Source organism: Microtus ochrogaster, linkage group LG1 (assembly GCF_000317375.1).
Source record: "Microtus ochrogaster isolate Prairie Vole_2 linkage group LG1, MicOch1.0, whole genome shotgun sequence".
NCBI lineage: Eukaryota > Metazoa > Chordata > Mammalia > Rodentia > Cricetidae > Microtus > Microtus ochrogaster.
Window position 1 is genome coordinate 56,999,613 of NC_022027.1, and position 7,966 is coordinate 57,007,578.

General features: G+C 42.9%; 1 protein-coding gene across 1 annotated transcript in view; it reads left to right on the plus strand.

Annotated features, from left to right (window-relative positions):
- The window catches only part of Rpap2 (RNA polymerase II associated protein 2), a 70,696-nt gene extending 65,877 nt beyond the window's left edge, over nucleotides 1-4,819 (plus strand). The window contains exon 13 of the mRNA XM_005359647.2: nucleotides 4,611-4,819. The gene's annotated coding sequence lies outside the window, so the exon portion shown is untranslated. The remainder of the gene's footprint in view (nucleotides 1-4,610) is intronic.
- The last annotated feature ends 3,147 nt before the right edge of the window (nucleotides 4,820-7,966 follow it).

Below are 7,966 nucleotides of genomic sequence, written 5' to 3' on the forward strand. Positions count from 1 at the left end.
CTGCAGTGCTCTCCTCCAGACCTCAGACTGTACCCAGACTGCACGATCTCCTCTCTGGTGCTGGGATTAGTGTGAACTCTGTTTCTCTTTAGACAGATTCGCTCTTCTGGAGCCCAGGGGGCCTTGAGTCCTGGGATTAAAGGTGTGTGCCAAAACTCTCTGGCCTCTAGTGGCTTAGCTCTGCACTCTGATCTTCAGGCAAGCTTTATTTATTAAAACACAAATAAAATAGTCTTTGCCTCCTGCAAGCTGACCATCAGAATGTCCCTTAACTACACCTTTTTCTGCCTTCTCATTTAATATGAAAATCAAAATTCTTGGGAACTATTCTTAATTCAAGATTCTCTTTAGTATAAAAGCCAAGCAGCGTAGAAATAAGCTTTAGATAAGAAAGTCTTCCTTACCTCTGCTTTGGCTATTGGAGGTAAGGAAAACTAATTCATTTTTTTCCTCTCTGTCTCTGTCTCTCTTTCTCTCCTTTGTTCTTTGTCTAGAGGTGGGACCCCATGCAGTATTTCCCTTCCATGTTGGCATGTCTCTTGTTCTGGCCGCCATGTTGTTGAGGTGTCATGGGTAAAGCTTCTCTCTCATTTCCCTCCTGGTTCTCCAGCTCTTACAGTCTTCTCATGCCCTCTTCCAAGATGTCTCTTAACCTTAGTGCAGGAGTTGTGTTGTATACAACAGATATTGTATGTCTCTTGGGGCTGGGCATCCCATGATCTGCTGCTTACTGTATTCTGAGCAGTTGTGGTTTTCTGTGATAGTCTCCGTCTACAGCTAAGAAAAGTTTCTTTGGTGAGGAATGAGAAGCTGTACTTATCTGTGAGTAGAAAGTATTTAGAATGTGTTTAAGGATTGTGTTGGTTTAAAAATAGCAGTAATAGGTTCTCCTTTTAAGATTCGTGACCTCACTAACCCTGGGTAGTTGGCTGGGTTTCACGTACCAGGCATGATTTTGATTTCCCTCCTGCTGAATGGACCTTAAATCTAATTAGACAGCTACTGGCTACCTCTAAAATAAGAGTGCCACTATTAGCCGGGCGGTGGTGGCACACGCCTTTAATCCCAGCACTCAGGAGGCACTGGCGGGTGCTCTATAAGTTCAAGGCCAGCCTGGTCTACAGTGAGTTCCAGACAGGCTCCAAGCTATATTGCCCCTTGGGAATGACCTGGCCTGGGAGTGGTTGTTGTAGATCGTAGTGGGCATCCCTGCTGAGCAGCCCGGGATGGCTCCCCTCCCGGCACCATGAGAGCTTTTCAGTTTTATCAAGTCTCACTTGTCAGGTTTGGGCCTTAATCCCTGGGCAGGAAGGGATTTCCACACCTGAATCGTGTAGACAGAGCCCTGGTCAGGAAGAGCTTTCCACACCTGAATCGTTTCGGGCGCTGCCTGTGTTTTCTCAGCAGTTTCAGGTTTCATGCTTAGGTCTTTGATCCACTTGGAATTTTTTTTTGTATGAGATGATAGATATGGGCCTAATTTTATCGTTATGTGTGTGGATGTCCAGTTTGTCCAGCACCATCTGTTGAAGATACTTTTGTTTCCGGTGTCTTTTTGGCATCTCTGTCAACTACCAAGTGGCTGGAGACCCATGTACTCACGATTTGTTGCACTGGTCTACACGGGTTTTGTGCCTGTACCGTATTATCACCAGGGCTCTAAAATATATCTTGAAATCTGGAATGGTCATCCATCCAGTATTGTTCTTATGATCATGATTGTTTTAGCTATCCAGGGTCTTGTGTGGTTCCCTATGAATTTCAGGATAGTTTTTTTTTCCTGTTACCGTAAAGAATGAGATGGGGCTTTGATTGGGATTGCACTGAATCAATAAATAGCGCTTGGTAGAATGGTAACTTTCACAGTGTTAATTCTACCAAAGTTTCAAGTTTTCATTGTAGAGGTCTTTTATCTCTTTGATTAAGTTTATTCCTGGATATTTCCTTTCAGACTGTTGTGAATTGGAGGGTATGTATTATCTTCAGGTTTTTGTTGGTGGTATATGGAAAGCTGTGAATTTGTGCACATTGACTCTGGACCATTTCCAATGGACCGTCTGCTATGGGGATGGCTTGACCACCTTCCTTACTTGTATCCCTGTAATTTTCTTATCCTGACTTATTGCTGCAGCTGAACTTTCAGTACTATAAAAACAATTTTTCTGCATCTACTGAGATGACCAATGTGATTTACATTTATTGATGTATATATGTTGAACTATCTCTGCATCTCCTGGATAAAGCCAATTTGGTCATTGTGGATAATCTTTTTAAATGTTATCTATTTTTTAATTGATGTTCATCAAGAATATTAGCCTACAATTTTCTTTCTGTTGTTATGTCTTTACCTGGTCTAGGTTTTTTAGTGTTAGGGTAATACTAGCTTCCTAGATGGAGGTTTGGAAGTACGGGTTTTTTGGTTTTTAGTTTTTTGAGACAGAGTTGTGTAGCCCTGGCTGTCCTGGAATTCTTGTGTACCAGGCTGGCCTTGAATTCAGAGATCCACCTGCTTCCGCCTCCCGAGCCACACCTGGCAGGAGTAGAGGTTATGATGTGTCCCCTTATAGCATCCTGAATCTCTTTTGTGTCTGTTGTCACGTCTGAGTCAGTCCTTTGATCTGGGTGAGCCAGCATCTGTGGAGCTTACAGCATCATCTACACAGGAACCAGCTCGTAGACTTGCTCTTTGTATGGTTTTCTTTGTTTCAACTTCACTATTTATCATGTCTTTTATTTCTTGCCATATATATGGGATTTTAGGTTTGGTTTGTTCTTGTTTTTCCAAATTCTTGAGTTGCATCATTAACTCATTTATGTGTGTTCAGAATTTTTTTTTTTACTCAGAACTATACATTTTCCCCACAGGACTGCTTGCAGTGTGTCCCAAGGTCCTGTTGTATTTTCATTTAGCTACAGTCATTTTGTTTCTTGGTTTCTTCGGAACCATTCATTGTTAATGAGCTCTTTAAGCTCCATGAGTTTGTCTGATTTTAGGTTTTACTGCACAATGGTCAGGGTACAAGGTGTGCTTTCAACCTTTCTAGATTTGTTAGAATTTGTTTGGTACCCCAGGGGGTGGTCTGTTATAAATATGCTTTTGTAGGTTGCTGAGTAAAATGCTTGGGTAGAATATTCTGTGGATATCTGCTAAGTCCATCTGATATATGATGTCAATTAACATGATGTGTAGCACGATCAATAAATACCCAGAGACAGATACTGGAGTTCAGCCTGAAGGTCAGAGAAGCAAACAGCCAGCCACTGGCTCTTACTTTTACCTCTTTGGGGGAGGGGGCTACTCGTTGGTCCCAGCACCCAGCCACAAAATAATCACACAGAAACTGTATTATTTTCAATACTGTTTGGCCAATAGTTTAAGGGTATTTTTGGCTAATTCATATCCTAAACTAATCCATCTCTAGTAATACGTGTATTGCCATGTGACAGTGACTTACCGGGTAATATTCCCAGCATTACCTCTGTCTATCTCAGGCAGAGGATCCATGACTTCTCTCTGACTCCACCTTCCTTCTACCTTGCTATAGGCCAAGCCAGTGTCTTTATTAACCAATAAAAGCAACACATAGACAGAAGTACCTCCCACATAATATATTTTGGCTTCTTTATCTAGGTTCATGGGGAGATGCCCAGATCTCCCTGGGAAGAGGAAATAGAAGAGATTTTGTAAGTGGATTGAGGGTGGGCAGGGGTGAGAACATGAGCGATGACCAAGTTGAAGAGTACTGAAAAAGATTACTGGAAGGGGGGACATTTTGAGGTCGGGTAAAAACCTGGTGCAAGGGAATCTCCCAAGAACCTACAAGAAAGACCCCAGCTTAGACTCCTAGCAATAGCGGATACGCAGTCTGAACTGGCGTCTCCTGTGACCAGATTGGTGCCCAGCCCAGCTGTCATCAGAGAGGCTTTGTCCAACAACTGATAGGAACAGATGCAGACCCACAGCAAACACCAGGCAGAGTTTGGGGAATCCTGCAGAAGAAGGGGGAGAAAGGATTGTAGGAGCCAGAGGGGTCAAGGACATCATAAGAAAATACAGGGCTTATAGGGGCAGAGACTGAGCCAACAACCAGGGAGCCTGCATAGGACTGAGCTAGGCCCTCTGCACATGTGTTATGGTTCTGTAGCTTGGTGTTCCTCTGGGACCCTAACAGTGGGAGCAGACACTGTCTCTGACCCTTTTACTGGCTTTTGGGACCCTATTCCTCATACTGGGTTGCCTTGCCCAGCCTTCTTACTGCAACTTGCTATGCCATGCTTTGTTGATATCCATGGGAGACCTGACCTTTACTGAATAGAAATGGAGGAGTGGATGGGGGGAGGAACTGGGAGGAGAGGAGAGAGAGAGGAAACTGCAGCCGGGATATAAAATAAATACATAAATTTATTTAAAAATAAATAAATAAATGGGGGCTGGAGAGATGCCTCAGAGGTTAAGAGCACCAGCTGCTCTTACAGAGGTCCTGAGGTCAATCCCAGCACCCAGGTGGTGGCTCACAGCCACATATAGTGGATCTGGTGCCCTCTTCTAACATGCAGTTTACATCCACATACAATTCTAGGTATTTTATTCAGACTCTTTTGTTCCCCAGATACAATTCAAGAAGACAGAAGATGAACTCTACTCAACATACTGGAATTTTAGCCACTGATGGGCCATGAGTGACCGCTGACTAAGTGCATAACTTCCTCAGTGACCCCAGCAGGAAGAAGCAAGCCCTTACTACCAGAACTTCAAAACACAGGATCTTTACTTGAAAAGGAAAAAATAAATTGAAACTTGAATGAATATTCAAGAAAATACAATTACCTTTATCTTCTTCTGGTTGATTACAGCAAGAAAAATTTAATTTTGGCTGGTTATAAACTCTATCATACAAGCCAGGCGGTGGTGGCGCATGCCTTTAATCCCAGCCCTTGGGAGGCAGAGGCAGGCAGATCTCTGTGAGTTCGAGACCAGCCTGGTCTGCAAGAGCTAGTTCCAGGACAGGCTCCAAAACCACAGAGAAATGCTGTCTCGAAAAACAAAAAAACAAAAACAAAAAAAAAAACTATCATACAGATAACAGCAAAAGTTGGGTCAATAAATGTGCTCTAAATATGACCTTCAATGAAGTCCTTTATAAGTCTGGTCACTTTTTCAAAAACTGACCATGCTGACCACACCTGCCCTGCGCCCAGGCTCCCGCCAGAACCCTCCTGCAATGCTCTACACTCCACTTAGTACTGAAACATGCCATGTTCCACTCTGTGGTTAGCCTGGTGAGTACCCCACAGCTCCCAGTTCGCACCTTTTCCCCAACCTGTGTCCAGCCCAGTGTGACCACCCTGCATAAGCTAACCTCTTGGCTTCCAAAGGGTTCCATGTGTGATGCAGCCAGGGCTTGCTCTACAGCCTGCCCCACCTGCAACCACCCACATATCCCATCTGCATAGCTTCCAGCCACCCTACTTGGTAACCAGACTCCTTGCATTTCCTCCAAGGACTAGCCTAGGTCCTACATCCCATGTCCCTGTTTGTGCCATAGCCAACTTTTAGACTTAAACTAGGACTTGTCCCAACCTGTAACCACCCACAGAACCTTCCTGAGCACAACTGACTTGGTACCCAGACTTCCCACATTCTTCTCCCAGATTCTAACCAGGTGACTTCCTGACTCCCATCTGTTCTTTTTCTTCAGCTGGCCAAATCTAGCCTGGTTCCCACAACCATTGTGCCAGCCTAGTCTGACCTTCCCTGCCTACACTGCAAACGAGCACTGAGCTTGGGCTAGGACCTTCCTTACCTATCCCTCAAACCACAGGACTTTCCCAGATCATATCCAACCTTTCGACACAGCCAAATCTACCCCCTAGCCTCCATGCTTGGAAAAGAAAACACAACCCTGTATGCCAGCCCGAAACCCTCTCCCGACCTGACTTCACCCATTTTCAACCTAGAGACCCAACCCACCTGCACTTCCTCCTTTCTGCCCCAACCTGCTCTGTCCATAGCGAAATAAGAACAAAAGAAATCCACATGCCAGATCTCATCCCAAGAACATCAACAATCTGAAAATTTAAGCCAGTGTCATCTCTCCAACTCCTACTAGTCGTGTACAAATGTTTGCCCATAAGAATTACCCAGATGAACTCTAGGACACAGACATTTAGAAAAAAAAAGAAAAGAAAACCATAACCTTTATCAAAGGATTCAGGAGTTTAAAGAAGACAAAAAGAAACAGCTCAATGAAATTAAGGAGAATAAATGCAGAGCGATGCCCAAGAAAACACAAGCATAAGGCTAATGACAGACAATCCAGGACTTGAGAATGAAATTCAATCAGGAGATAAAAATATTGGCGAGGACTCAAGGTTCAGTGAAAGTGGAATTGGAAAGCCCAGGGGCTCAACTAGGAAACTCAGGAAAGCCTCACAAGCAGGATGAGCCAAGCAGATCACATATTAGGACTCAAAGAAGTAGGAAATCTAGACTAAATAAGCAAGGCATATGAAAAAAATTAAACACACACACAATATGTGGGACACTATGACAAAACAAGCCTGCAAAATACAGCCACAGAAGAGGGAGAAGAATCCCAAGTCAATGGCATAGACCAGGTCTTAACATTATAGGAGAAAATTTCCCCAAACTAAGCAGACATACAGATACAAAAAGCACACAGAACACCAAATAAGACCAAAAAAAGAACATCTTTACAGGTAAATTATAATTAAAACATTAAGTATACAAAACAAAGTATTGAAAGCTACAGAAAAAAAAATGTCAAGTCACATATAAAGGAAAATGCATCAGAATAACAGCTACTTCTCAGTGAAAACTCTGAAAGCCAGAAGAGCCTGGAGCAACGCATTCCATGGAGCAATGCATTCCAAGTCCAAAAGACTAGGATGGCCAAACAGGACTAATATACCCAGCAAAGCTATCTGCCATGATGGAAGGAGAAAGAAACCCTTCCATAATGTAAACTGCCTAAAGTAGTTTCTGTCAACAACCAAATCTAAGGAAAACACAGCGATCGTTATTTCATGCTGAGGAGGGGACTGAGCATAACAGAGAAACCATAGAAAGAAATGCAGAGCCGTGATTATTAAAAGACAAATTACCACTGAGAATACAACCAGAAGCAAAATTTATCCATCTGTTGCCTACAAGAAACACATTTTTTTTCAAAGATAGGTACTGCCTTGGAGTAAAAGGATGGACAAAACTACTCCAACCAGATGAGACCAGGATGCAATCAGGCATGGCTGTCCTAGTATGTGATGAAATAAGGCTTCAACTGACTCATCAGAAAGCTAACCAAAACATTACTACCCAAAACATGTATGCATCAAACAGTGGTGCTCCCAATTTTTTTTTTTTAGAAAAAAATCTAATACTGGATTTAAAGATTGATTTCAATCCACAATAGCAGGTGATTCAATACCCTACTTTCTCCAATAGTCAGGTCACCTGGACAAAATGATAATCAGAGGAATATCAGAATTAACTGACATCATACATTAAATTAATATAGCTACAGAACAATCCACACAAACCAAAAAGTACACATTCTACTCAGTAGCACATGGAAGGTTTTTCTTAAATGGACCACAGCCTTAGACACAAAACAAATATTTAGGAATTCAAAAAGACTGAAAACACTTGAGGTATCCTATCTAACCATGATACAATAAAACTTAAAGTTGACAGCAGAAACGTTTTTATTAAATATACAAGTTCATGGAGATTTAAGAACTTGTTGCCGAATAGGAGATACAGATCCTGAACCATCCATCTCCTGTAACCTGGCAAGACTTCCAGGGGAGGGACTGGACACCAAGCCAGTCACACAACCTTCAATGTACAATCTGTCCTGCCTACAAGATGTGCTGGGGTAAAGGCACAGAAACTGTGGGAGATCCATGTCACGAGTGGGAGCCCACACCTGACACTCCCTGGACG